The following is a 14,679-nucleotide window of genomic DNA, read 5'->3' on the forward strand; positions in this document are numbered from 1 at the left end:
TTTCTAGATTCCACAAATTAGTGATAATCATATAGTACTTGTCTTTCTCTGACTTATCGCACTTAGCATAATGTGCTCAAGGTTTATCTGTGTTGCTGCAAATGGCAGGATATCCTCCTTTCCCACTGCTGAATAATATTCCAGTTTATATATGTATCACACCTTTTTTTTTTTTTTTTAACATTCATCTGTTGATGGGCATTTGGGTTGCTTCCATGTCTTGGTTATTGTGAATAATGCTACAATGAACATGGGTGTGCAGTTATCCCTTCAATGCACTGATTTCAATTCCTTCAGATATATACCCAGGAGTAGGTTTCTGGATCATCTGACAGTTCTGTTTTTAATTTTTTGAAGACCCGTCATACTGTTTTCCATTTTGGATATGCCAGTTTACATTCCAACCAAGAGTACATCAGAGTTCCTTTTTCCCCACATCCTTATCAACATTTGTTACCTCATTGTTTGAAAATAGCTACCATAATAGGTGTGAGGTGATATCTCATTGTGGTTTTGGTATGCCTGATGATTAGTGACCGTGAACTCCTCTTCATACATCTGTTGACATACCTGTTTGTATATCTTCTTTGGAAATGTGTCTCTTAAATTCCTCTGCCAATTTTCTAATTGGATTGTTTGCTTTTCCCCTATTAGCTGTGTGAGTTCTTTATATTTTAGATATTAACCCCTTATGACATATATAGTTTGCAAATATTTTTTCCCATTCTATAGGTTGCCATTTCAGTTTACTGAATATTTCCTTTACTGTGTAGAAGCTCTTTAGTTTGATGTGTTTATGTTTATTTTAGCTTTCTTTGCCTGTGAAGTTGGTGTCTTATCCAAGCTAACACTGCTAAAAACAAAGTCAAGGATTTTCCCCCTATGTTTTCTTTTAGGAGTTTTACAGTGTCAGATAAGTCTCTTTTTCTTATGATTTCATATGTCTCTGATACATTTCAAGACAATTTCTGTGACTGATGTAAGACAGGAGTCCAGTTTCATTCTTTTACATGTGCATATCCAGTTTTCCTAACACCACTGATTGAAGAGACTACCATTTTCCCACTGTATGTTCTTGGTGCCCTTGTCAAATATTAGTTAACCACGTATGCATGGGTTTATGTTTGAGCTCTCTATACTGTTCCACTGGTCTATGTGCCTGATTTTATGCCAGTGCCACACTGTTTTGATTCCTATACCTTTGTATCATAAATTGTAATTTAGGAAGTGTGATGCTTCCAGATTTATTCTTCATTCTCAAGATTGTTTTTGGTATTGAGGGTCTCTTATGGTTCCACACAAATTTCAAAATGGTTTTACTATTTCTGTAAAAATAATGCCATTGGAATTTTGCTAGGGATTGCACTGGATCTATAAATTGCTTTACAAAGTATGAACTTTAAAAATATCTATCCTTCCAATCCAAGAACATGAGGTACCTTTCCAATTAGTTGTGTCTTCTTCAATCTGTTTTTAAAAATTTTTTATTTAAATTTCAGTTAGTTAACATACAGTGTATTGTTAGTTTCATTATACTGTATGTTTCAGGTGTACAATTTAGTAATTCAACACTTAACATATAACACATGGTGCTCAATTACAAGTACACTCCTTAATCCTCAATACCTATTTAACCCATTCCCACCCCCCCCCCCCACTTCTCCTCTGGTAACCATGTGTTTGTTCTCTATAGCTAAAAGTGTGTGTTTGGTTTACCTCTCTTTCTCTTTTTTTCCCCTATGATCATTTGTTTTGTTTCTTAAATTCCACATATGAATGGAATTATATGGTATTTGTCTTTTTCTGACTGACTTATTTCACTTAGCATAAACCTCTCTAGCTCCATCCACGTCCTTTTTTGCAAGATTTCATTCTTTTTTATGGCTGAGTAATATTCCACTGTATATAAATATACCACATTTTCTTTATCCATTCATCAAAGAACCTTTGGGTCATTTCCATAATTTGGGTATTGTAGATGCTGCTGCTATAAACATTTGGGGTACATGTATCCCTTTGAATTCGTATTTTTGTATTCTTGGGGTAAATATCTATTAGTGCAATTGCTGGATCTTCATTAATCCCTTTCATCAATGTCTTACAGTTTTCAGTGTACATGTCTTTCACCTCCTTGGTTAAATTTATTCCTAAGTATTTTATTGTTTTTAATGGTACTACAAATGGGATTGCTTTCTTATTTCTCTTTCAGATAATTTGTTAGTATATAGAAACACAAATGATTTCTGCATGCTAATTTTGTATCTGCAACTTTACTTGCTTATTAGTTCGAACAGTTTTTTGGTGGAGTCTTTAGGGTATTCTGCATATAAGAGCATGTCATCTGCAGAGACAATTTTACTTTTTCTTTCTGATTTGGATGCCTTTTATTTCTCTTTCTTGCCTACTTGCTCTATGACTTCCAGTACTACATTAAACAGAACACAGTGGTAAGAGTGGGCATCCTTGTCTTGTTCCTGATCTCGGAGGAAAAGCTTTCAGTGTTTCACCACGAAGTATGAGGTTAGCTGTGGGCTTTTCAATATTTTATTATACTGAGAAACATCCCATCTAAACCTAATTTGTTCAGATTTTTTTTTATCATAAAAGAATTGCCAAATGCTTTTTCTGCACCTATGGAGATGATGATATATTTATCCTTCATTATGTTAATGATTTACATACCCTGAATGATGCTTGCATCCCAGGGAGGAACATCATTAAATCCTCGTGTATGATCCTGTTAATGTGTTCTAGAATTTGGCACTAGTATTTTGGTGAAGATTCTGCATCTATGTCCATTATGGATATTGAGCTGTAATTTTCTTTTCTCTTAATGTTCTTGTCTTGGATCATGGTATTTTGGTAACGCTGGCCTTGTAAAATGAGTTCGAAAGTGTTCTTTCCTCTTCAATTTTCTGTAAGAGTTTGAGAAGGATTGGTAACAATTCTTTACATGTTTGGTAGAATTCACCTGTGAAGCCATCTCATCCTGGACATTTATATGTTGGGATTTATTATTATTTATTATTGTCATCATCATCATCTAATCCCTTCCTCATTGTTGGTCTGTTCCATTTTTCTATTACTTCATGATTAAATCTTGGTAAATTACATTTCTATGCATCTATCCATTTCTTCTAAGTTACCTAATTTTTTGGCATAAAATTGTTCATAGTAGTCTCTTATGATCCTTTGTATTTCTGCGGTATCAGTTATATTACTCCCTTATTCCAGTCATCTTTTTTTTTCCTGGTAAGTGCAGCTAAAGGTTTGTCAATTATTTATTTCTATTCAAAAAACCAACTCAGTTTCATTTATCTTTTCCATCATCTTTCTAGTCTCTATTTCATTTATTTCTGCTCTAATCTTTATTATTTTCTTCTGCTTTGTTCATTTTCTACTTCCTTGAAATGTAAAATTAGGTTGTTTGAGATCTTTCTCTTTTCTTAATATAAGTATTTACCGCTATAAATCTTCCTCTTAGAAATGTTTTTGCTAGATGCAATAATTTTTGGTATGTTTGTTTCCATTTTCATTCATCTCAAGATTTTTTTTTAATTTCCCTTTCGATTTCTTCTTTTGATCCACTGTTTTTTCAGAAGTGTGCGGTTTACATATTTATGAATTTTCCAGCTTTCCTATTATTCACTTTTATACCATATCATGTGGTCAAATACTTGATAAGATTTCACTCTTATTAAATTTGTTAAGAGTTGTTTGTGGCCTAACATATGATCTATCCTGAAGAATGTTCCACGTTCCATTCTTGAGAAGAATGTATATTCTGTTGTTGGTGGTTGAAATGCTCTGTATTCTGTACATGTCTATTGGGTCCATTTGGTCTAAGTGTAATTCAAATCCATTATTTCCATATTATATTTCTATGTGGATGATTTATCCATTGTTGAAAGCAGGTTATTGAAATCCTCTATTATTGCATTGCTATCTACTTTTGTCTTCAGATCTATAAACTATTTAATGTATCTAGGTGTTCCAATACTGGATGTCTATATATATATATATATATGTATATATATATATATATATGTATATATATATATATATATATATATATATACACATATATATATATATATATACATATATATATATTTCTTAATGTTTATGTTTATTTTTGAGACAGAGAAAGACACAGCATGAGCTGGGGAGGGGCAGAGAAAGAGGGAGACACAGAGTAGGAAGCAGGCTCCAGGCTCTGAGCTGTGAGCACAGAGCCTGACACAGGGGTCAAACTCGTCAAGTGCAAGATCATGACCTGACCCGACATCTGAAGCTCAACCAACTGAGCCACCCAGGTGCCCCTATTGGATGCCTAAAAATTTACTATTGTTACAACCTCTCAGTGAATTGATCCCTTTATCTTCTTTATCTCTTGCTGCAGCTTTTCACTTAAAGTCTATTTTGTCTAATATCAGTATAGCTACTCCAGCTTCTTTTCGTTTCTATTTGCATAGAATATTTTTCCATCCTTTTAGTTTTGGTCTATGAGTGTTCTTATAGGCACCATATACTTGGATTTTTATTTATTTATTTATTTATTTTTGTAATTCATTGAGCCACCCTATGTCTTTTAGTGGAGAATGTAAGTCATTTACATCATTGATAGGTAACACTTTTGTCTTTTAACCTATGTGCTAGAGTTCACTATTGCAATATTCAGAAAATTAACTATATATTTATATATTTACCTTTAACAGTGAATTTTATACTTCCATATATTTTCGTGTTACTAATTCACATCCTTTCAGCTTGAAGAACTCCCTTTAGCATTTCTTATAAGGCAGATCTAATGATGATAAATTACCCCAGCTTTTATTTGCTTGGGAAAGACGTTATCTCTCCTTCATTTCTAAAGTTTGTGATTGACAGTTCTGAAGTATTCTTGGTTGATTGTGTTTTTCTTTGCGCACGTGGAAGGCCTGTCGGGCCTTCTGCTGAGAAGTCTGCTGACAGCTGTATCAGGATTCCCTTGTATGTGGTGAGTCTTTCTTCTCTTGCTGCTTTTAGAATTCTTTGATTTTTTTGAGAGCTTGACTACAATGTGATCTCTTTGGATTAAATCATTTTGGGGACACTTGAGCTTCATGTTCCTGGATGACTGCATCTCTCCCTAGTTTTGGAAAGTTTTTAGCCATTATTTCTTCAAATAAGTTTTCCCTGTCTTTTGCTCTCCTTTCTCCTTCTGGGACTCCCATAATGTGAATATTGTTTCAACTGACGTTGTCCCATAATTCACATACACTTTCTTTGCTCTTTTTCAATTTAATTTCTTTTTTCCCACTGATTGGATAATATCAAGAGACCTGTCTTCACATTCATAGATTCCTTCTTCTACCTGATTGGGCCTGTTGTTGAAGCTCTCTACTGAATTTTTCATTTCATTCACTTATATGCTTAAGCTCCAAAATGTATTCATCTTATGATTTCTCATTTTGTTCATACATTGTTTTCCTGAGTTTGTTTATTGTTCTCTTGAATCATGCTGAGCTTCCTTCAAATAATTATTTAGAATTTTCAGGTAACTTGTGGATTTCCACTTCTTTTGTGTCAGTTATTAGAAAATTATTGTGTTCCTGATAATGTCATGCTTGTTTTTTTTCCTATTTCTGATGGCTTTTGCATTGATGTCTGTGTATTTGAAGCAGTCACCTCAATATCTTTCAGCAATGTTTTGCGGTTTGTCATATATAGTTTTTATTATCATGAGGTAGTTTCCTTCTATTTATTGTTAGTTTGTTGAATGCTTTTATCATTAAAGGGTGTTGAATTTGGTCAAATGCATTTTTCTGCAACAATTGAGATGATCATGTGGGTTTTGTCCTTCATTCTTTTAATGTGGTGTATCACATTCTTTGTTTTCATATGTTGACCCAATTCTTGCATCCCAGGAATAAATCCCACTTGGTCCTGCTGAATCTAGGCTGCTAACATTCTGATGAGAATTTCTGCATCTGCAGAAACCAGATATACTGGTCTTTACTTTTCTTGTAGTTAACTTTGTCTGGCTTTGGTATCAGGCAATGCTGGCCTCATATAAGTCTGGAAGTGTTCTTTCCTCTTTAATTTTTTGGAAAGTTTTGAGTAGAATTGCTGTTACTTCTATAAATGTTTGGTAGTATTTTCCAGTGAAGCCATCTGATCCTGGGCTTTTCTAGTTAGGAAGTTACTGTTTCAGTCTTCTTACTAGTTATAGGTATGTACAGAATTTATGATTCAGTTGGTATTTTGTCTGTTTTTAGGAACTTATCCACTTACTCTATGTTATCTAGTTGTTGGAGTATACTTGTTCATAGTAGTCTCCTGTAATACATTTATTTCTGTAGCATGTCATAATGTCTCCTTTACACTTCTGAGTTTGTTTATTTGAATCTTTTTTTCCTAGTTAATCTAGCTAAGAGTTTGTCAATTTTTTAAATCTTTTCAAAAGATTTTAGTTTCTTTGAAATTTTCTATTTTCTATTTATTTATATATGTATTTATTTATTTATTTATTTATTTATTTATTTATTACTATTCTAATCTTTATTGTTTTCCTTTTTTTCTGCTAACTTTTGATTTAGTTCAGTCTTCTAGTTCCTTGAGGTGTAAAGTTAGGTTGTTGACTTGAGATCTTCCTTCTTGTTTAATGTGTTTACCACCATAAATGTCCTTCTTTGTACTGTTTTTACTATATCCCATATATTTTGGTATGCTGCATTTTCACTTTCATTTTCTCAAGATATTTCTAATCACTCTTGTGATTTTTCCCTTCACCCATTGGCTAACTAACAGTATACTGTTTAATTTTCATGTATTTGTGGATTTTCCAGTTTTTCTTCTGCTGTTGATTTCTAGTTTCATTCCATTGTGTTCTGAAAAGACACTTAGCATGATTTCAATCTTTTTAAATTTGTTAAGACTTATTGTGGCCTACATATAGTCTGTCCTGGAGAATAATCTATGTGTGCTTGAGAAGAATGTGTATTCTGCTATTATTGGATGAAGTATTCTCTATATGTCTGTTCAATTGGTGTTGTCCAAGTCCTCTGTTTCATATATTGACCTTCTGGCTGGTTTTCCTATCCATTACTCAAAGTGGAGTACTGAAGTCTCCTATTATTATTGTGTCCCTTCAACAATGTTTGCTTCATACATTTGGGAGCTCTAATGTTAGGTGAACTGACCCTTTTATCATTATATAATGTCCTTCTTCATCTCTTATGACACTTTTTGATTTAAAGCCTATTTTGTTTGATAAATTTATGTCTTCTTGCTCTTTTGGTTACTATTTACATGGAATATCTTTTTCCATCCTTTTAGTGCATATGTGTCTTTAGATCTGAAGTCTCTTGTAGACAGTATACAGTTGGACCTTGTTTTTGTTTTGTTTTAATCCACTGAGCCAATCTAAGTCTTTTGATTAAGGAGTTTAACCATTTACATTTGAAGTAATCACTGACAGAAAAAAAAACTTCTGCTGCCATTTTGTTAACTGTTGTCTATAAATTCTTGCAGTATTTTGTCCTTCTTTTCCTCTCTTACTGCCTTCTTTTGTGTTTTGTTGATTTTTTTTTTTTGTGACATGTTTTGATTCCTTTCTCATTTCCTTTTGCACATCTCATGTGGTTACTGTGGGAATTAAATAAAGCTTCTAATTATAATAATCTAACTTAAATAAAAACTTCAACTGCATACAAAAACTTTATTCCTTTACATTTCCAACCTCCCACTTTATTTTACTCATATCACAAATTATATCTATTTATATTGTATATCCATTAACATAGATTTATAGTTATTTCTTATGCTCTGTATTTCCAATTTCATACTAGAATTAAAAATGATTGGGGTGCCTGGGTAGCTGAGTCAGTTAAATGTCCAACTTCGGCCCAGGTCATAATCTCATGGTCCATGAGTTTGAGCCGCACACAGGCTCTGTGCTGACTGCTCACAGTCTGGAACCTGCTTCGGATTCTGTGTCTCCCTCTCTCTCTGCCCCTCCCCTGCTCATGCTCTTGCTCTCTCTCTCAAAAATAAACATTAAAAAAATTGTTTGATGATTTATGAACCAACAAAATACTACAGGATTCTATATTTCTTTTTATGTTTCCCTTTACCAGAGTACTTTTTACTTTCATATGATTAATTGCTGTTTAAAATCCTTTTGCTTCAGTTTAAATGACTCCCTTTAGCATTTTTTGTAGAATAAGTCTAGTAGTGATTAATTCCCTCAGTTGCTGTTTTTCCAGGAAAGTCTTAATTTCACCTTCATTTCTGAAGCACAGTCTTGATGAATATAGTATTCTTGGTTGGCAGTTGTATTTCTTTCAATAAATTGAATATATCATCCAACTCCCTCTGGCCTACAAGGTTGCTGAGAATTCTGCTGATAAGCTTATTAAGAGCTCCTTGAGAAGTCACTTTTCTCTTGCCTTTTTCAAGATTCTGCCTTTATGGTCTTTACAGTGTGATTATGTGTCTTGGTGTGGATCTCTGGAATTACTCTAGTTGGAGTTCATTAAGTGTCTTCAATTTGTATTCCATCTCCTTCCTCAAATTTGGGAAGTGTTCAGCCATGATTATTCCAAATAAGCTCACTGCTCCCTTCTGGGACTTGTATAATACATATATTGATCTGTTTGATGGTGTACCATAAATCCCTTAAGCTTTCTTCACTTTTCTTCATTCTTTTTCTTTTTGCCCCTTTGACTCAAATTTCAAATGACCCATCTTCAAATGTACCAATTCTTTCACTTGATCAAGTTTGCTGTTGAACCCTTGCACATTTTTCAATTCAGTCATTTTATTCTTCATCTCTAGAATTTTTTTTGTTTTTTATAGTTTACAGCTCTTTGTTGATATATTCATTTTGTTCATGCACTGTTTTCCTGATTTTATTCACTTGTCTGTGTCCTCTTTTAGCTATCTTTTAGAGTTACTTTGAATTCTTTATCAGATAATTCATAGGTCTCTATTTCTTTAGGATTAGTTTTTGGAGATTAATTTTGTTCCTTTAAGAGGCCAATTTTTCCTTGTTTCTTTTTATGCCTTGTGATCATTTGTTGAGATCTGAATATTTGGAAAAACAGCCACTTCTCCCAGTCTTTACAGACTGACTTTTTATAAGGAAAGACCCTCTCCAGACAGGCTAGCAATTCTCAAATCTTTCCTGGGGATGTATCTTCTCTGGGATTATGTGTATAATTTCCAAGTGAAAGAGGTTTGCCCCTGTTCTCAAAAACCTAATATCTTGCTCACCCTGGTTTCTTTATGCAGTACTGCAGTCTCTCTGTTGCTATAACAAATCATAGAGTTTGCCTTGTTCTTGGCAGCCTCTAATCTCGCATCTAAAGTACACTACTGCTTCCTTCAGCACCCCAAGTCAAGAGAGATAGAAACCAGTCTCTCAAGCAGCCCTTGCAAAACCAGAACACTAGATGCAGGTTCCACTCTTCTTTTTTCCCCCAAGGGAGAAGCTAAGACTTGGGAGTTTTGTCCTGATCACACCCTGTTGTGCCAGGGTGAAGCCGAGCAAATGCAATGAACCTTTTTACCGGCTTCAACGCAGCTCTTCTTGGCTTTGTGTATGCCTGGGTGACTACAACCACTTAAATTGTTTCTGGAATTCTCACAAAGGCAATATGGTCTATATATTGCTCTTAAGTCAGTGTCTCCACGGCAGAATGAGGTCCTAGTGCTTCCTATTCCACCATCTTGCTGACATTACTCCCAAATTATCCTTAACTTTTGCCATACAAAATGATATTGCATTTAGGTATTCCAAGTTGAATAAAATTATTACTTCCCTGGGCTACAATGTAAATGTTATAGTTACATTTTCAACTCATTTTCAGCAGATTAATGTTACCTAGTTGTGAACATATGGCAATGTGGGCTCCTCAAAAGCAAGGGTCATCTTTTTATTATCTCTATTGTTAATAAGTACGGTATCTCATACATAATAACTATTGTGTAAAAACTGCTTAATGAACGCTCTGAGTTATACATACTTGCCTAGAGGAAAAAATGTCAGTTTCATTGCTAAGAACCTTTTTCTTTTTAAAAGCCATTAATGATCTAAACATATCCACCCAGATTGTGCTTGCTAATGGGAGATAATACCAAGGCTCTAATATAACACTTATCCGGGGCGCCTGGGTGGCGCAGTCGGTTAAGCGTCCGACTTCAGCCAGGTCACGATCTCGCGGTCCGTGAGTTCGAGCCCTGCGTCGGGCTCTGGGCTGGTGGCTCGGAGCCTGGAGCCTGTTTCCGATTCTGTGTCTCCCTCTCTCTCTGCCCCTCCCCCGTTCATGCTCTGTCTCTCTCTGTCCCAAAAATAAATAAACATTGAAAAAAAAAATTTTAATATAACACTTATCCTTAGTTTTTAAAAAACTAAGCTTATTATTTTTAATTAACTAAAGTCCATATTTTGTTCAGATTTCCTTAGTTTACACGTAATGTGCTTTTTCTGTTTCCAGATACCACATCACATTTAGTTATCATATCTCCTTAGGCTCCTCTTGGGTTAGAAAGTTTCTTAAACTTCCTTTGTTTTTTAATGACTTTGACAGTTCTGAAGAGTATTGGCCAGGAATTTTGTAGAATGCCCCTCAACTGGGATTTTTCTGATGTTATTCTCATGATCATGATCATGATCATGTGCCCGGGCTCCTGCACATGTGCTTGGGTCTGGGTTACAAGCCCCCGCCTCGGCCCTCCCCTGCAGGGGACACTGATCAGGGCGCCAGGGTCTGCAACACCACATTTAGCAGGAAGCTGAAACAAGCAACGTGGGGGAGCGGGAACATGTTTTTCTGTGATATGTTTCAGGAAACACCGCCTGAGGGATCCAGCGGCCCTGGTGGTTCCAGGCCAATTTCAACAGTAAATCATTTTAAGAGCAAAAGTAATCAACAGTAGTATAATTCATTTGTATGGCTACTTAAAATGCACCTTAGAGGTTACCACACACCCCTGCATCCCGGAAGGAAAAGGGCACAATGTTGATGATAAGGGATGAGAGAGACTGGTTTCAGCGTGAGGAGGTGGACTTGGGCCCACTTCAAGGTACTCCACCCTAGGACTTCTTTCCCAAGAGGGAGGTGAACACAGGTGTTGTTTTGTCCAGAACTGAGCGAAAGAGATGATCAGGAAGTGCGGCTGTGAATAAGGGATTCAAATGTGGGACAGGTTTGTGGGGACAGAGGAATTCAAAGTGTGGGCTTATAGGCAGCTTCCATTCACACATGGGAACAGGTATAATACAAGCAGTTCTCCAGTTTTCATGTTTGTGGGCCTCGTTGTGAGATTCCCAGGGAAGGTATACTTTAACAGCGATCAAGGTCAAAATAACCCTGCAAAACCTCAAAGCATGGGCTCTATTACTCCCGTGAGGACATACTGTACATCTGATAGGTTTTAAAAATGACAAAAAAGGTTCATTCCAATCATAAAAATAAGAAAAAGGAAAAAATTCCCTGTTCCCATATGATTAAATTCATATAGCCTTCCATATACTAAAATCTTAAGTCTGTAACTTTCTGCAATGTCTGTCTTCATGAGTATTCCTTACCCTTTACACATATGTATGCATATTTATATACCCTTACACCAGGTGATCCTTCAGTGGAGCACAGGTTTTTTGAGAAAATTGTGTATCCCGAGCAGCTCTTCTAACTGGAGCTCAGATAAAACCCATTTTCTTTTCATTGTTTTCCCCAATTTGTTCATTTAGTGTCGGCATTTCTTGGCATAGTGGGCAGGATATCACAGAAACTTGCCTGAGAACACCTGGAGGTCTTTGGGAACTCAGTGCTTGGTACCAGCACAGGCTCTTTGTGCCCCCTCTGACTTCTCACCATCTGAAAGTGTATCCATGAGTTCTGCTGACGTCTGGAACTCCCCAGTTTCCGTTGGTGGGCTTGACTTTTATTCCAGGTGTTAAGTGTTACTGTTAATGTTCTGTAGGTGGGAATACCATAGAGGTGTTGGCCTGGATGGGTTGGTTGTTTGAATTTGACTTCATAGTGATTGCAATTTTCTGGCTAGAATTATGAGAGACTAAGGCATTCCTCTCCAACAAAAGAGGACGACTTGTTCCTTCCAGCTGAATGTCACCTTTTGCTGGCTGAAAGCCTAGTGCAAATGTCTGGGAGGATATTCCTTGAGATGTGTATCAGTCCTAGAGGAACTTCCTATTCCATACTGTAATTAGTGATTGGCTCATCCAGAGATGCCCACGTCCGGATTGATCTTCCAGTGCTCTGAGCCCCCTCGATGGTTTGAGCCCTCTCTGGGAGAACCTGACACCCATGAGAGTCTATTGTGGCCATTTGTAAGAGACACTCACAGGCAGCACCCTCCCAACCCACTATACTTACCATTTTTGATTTTGCTCAAGCTTTATTCTAAAAATGAAACTAAATGAATGGGGAATTGTGCTTTCAAAGCCAAACGGCTTCTGGAAAAGCAACCACCACCCACAGGAATTCCACAGGATATAGATACAATGTATATGGAACCTCTCTTTGGAAGTACTTACTTAACTGGGAAAACTAACCAAGAATAACTTGGGTCACAGATGACTCAGACGTGCTCCTGTTGACATGTCGAAATGAGTTTTCTTCTACACAGAGTTAAGAGAAACCCAGCTCTAACACTAAGCAACCAGAGACTAGGAAGCCATGTAGTCCTGTCAGTGAAACCCCTGACTTCTTGAGAGGAGCCGATGCTCACAGACGCAGACTGGGCTTCACTTGCTGTGCTGGTGGCTGCAGCATTTGGCATCTTTGGACAAAACTGGTCGTATTCTAGTCGGAAACTGGAAAATAGCTAATTCATACGTCCCTAAATTGACATGCTATCTTGCCATTTGATTTGCTTTAATAACGGGGAGATCATTGGAAGTTGGATCTTTAATGTTCACTCCACAAATATCAGTGAAACAAAGGCTAGATTTTGTTTGCATCTGGATTGTGTGTATGTGCCCATATGTGTTACAAGTGTGACCGATATTTTTTCTACCTCTGGATAGTATTCCAAAAAATAACTTATAGATGAGCTCTACTTAACTGGCTTAAAATCAAGCACTTGTGGAGGAAGACTGTGCTTTCTAAAACTCAGAAAAATAAAAACTAAACAAAGTGTTTTTCAAGTTCACCCGATCTGGGATGAAATCACCTACATTCAGGCTTTGTTGTGACTCCATCATAAAGATGCCTGGTGGGGAGGATCCCAATTTATGGTCCAGAAAGATAAGGATGGGTGAAAATCTACGACACCGGACACCCTTGCCAATCGTCAGAATAATGAGAAAAAGAAGAAGGAAGGCAGGCCGACGCTGGAAATACTCCATCCACCTCCTCAAGCACGAGCACCAGCTGTCCAACCCATTTCCTGCTCCTCTGCCTCCACCAGAGGGCTCAAAACCAAGTAGAGAAAACGACATGTTTTGCAGGAGGAAGAGACAGGAGTCGGTGACAGCGGAATGTTAGTCCAAACTTTGAACCTGCTTCTGGCCTTGCTGGTGGCATCCCTACCAGCACACCTCTGCCCCCGCCTTCCCCTCTTCTAGTTCCTGCACGACCGGCAAGGCTTCCACTGTCACAGTGGACTCCATCCTCCGCATTTCTGCCACTATCAGATCTTGCTTCTCCTCCCCTCACTGTTGAGGAGCAAAAGTACCCCAGGCTGTTGGGTCGCAGCCTTATGAGCTTCAGAGTGGAGCATCTATCTACCAAAGCAACATGAAAAGGCTCCAGGCCTGCTTTGGGGTTAAATTGCCCACTTGAGATTTCCCCATGGGAGCCCCAGGTAAAATTGCCAGTGTGGAACAAAGTGATTAACTTTCAGGGGGTGCAGGTGCCACATATTCCATACTAAACATTGTTCTTTCAAGGAAGAGAGATACGTCTTCCTGAGTTATCAGTGTCAAACGTGATATAGATAATCCACTTTTATTCTACCTGAATTTATTAGTTAAATTCATGTTGTAATTATTGCTCTCTGTCAGCAAGGATTCCTGAAAGTGCTGACTGATTCTGCCTATTTTATTAAGTATTCGCTGCTTTCATAATGTTTTGTAAATTGAGTTAAAGTCACTACATGTCTAAGTCTTTTCCAAAGAAGCTAAAACGCTAAACCATTCGTTGCTAAACAGAGGTTTATCATTTGTTGGCTTCTTATTATAGAGATGTAAAGGTAAATATGGCTGTATTGGAAACATGTTTCATTCATTACGAAAGAGTTGTACTATGAAAGAACAGGTTCTAAAAATTACAAAATATTCATGAATTTGCTAACCTAAAGAATTCTCCTGTGGTAATTCGCAACTGGTTACTACTTAGTTTTCATCAGATAAATGGAATCGAAACTACTGAATATTGTAAGGAACAATCTTTTCTTTTTTCTTTTTGTTTATTTATTTTTGAGAGAGAGAGAGAGAGCAAGCAGGAGTGGGGAAGACAGAGAGAGAGAGAGAGAGAGAGAGAGAGAGAGAGAATCCCAAGCAGGCTCTGTACGTCAGTGCAGAGCCTGACCTGGGGCCTGAACTCACAAATCATGAGGTCATGACCTGAGCCAAAACCAAGCGTTGGATGCTTATTGAACTGAGGCACCAGGGCACCCTGAAGGAAAGAGTCTTGTATGTAAGAAATTAGGAGACATGCATAAAAGGAA

At 36.8% G+C, this 14,679-nt stretch overlaps 1 protein-coding gene across 1 annotated transcript in view; it reads right to left on the reverse strand.

Annotated features, from left to right (window-relative positions):
- Positions 1-14,679, reverse strand: part of LOC147583369 (biliverdin reductase A-like) — a 28,205-nt gene that overhangs the window by 9,572 nt on the left and 3,954 nt on the right. The window lies entirely within an intron of this gene.

The sequence above is a fragment of the Puma concolor genome, chromosome A2, assembly GCF_028749965.1.
Source record: "Puma concolor isolate L17-30 chromosome A2, mPumCon1.1.hap2, whole genome shotgun sequence".
In the NCBI taxonomy this organism is placed as follows: Eukaryota; Metazoa; Chordata; class Mammalia; order Carnivora; family Felidae; genus Puma; species Puma concolor.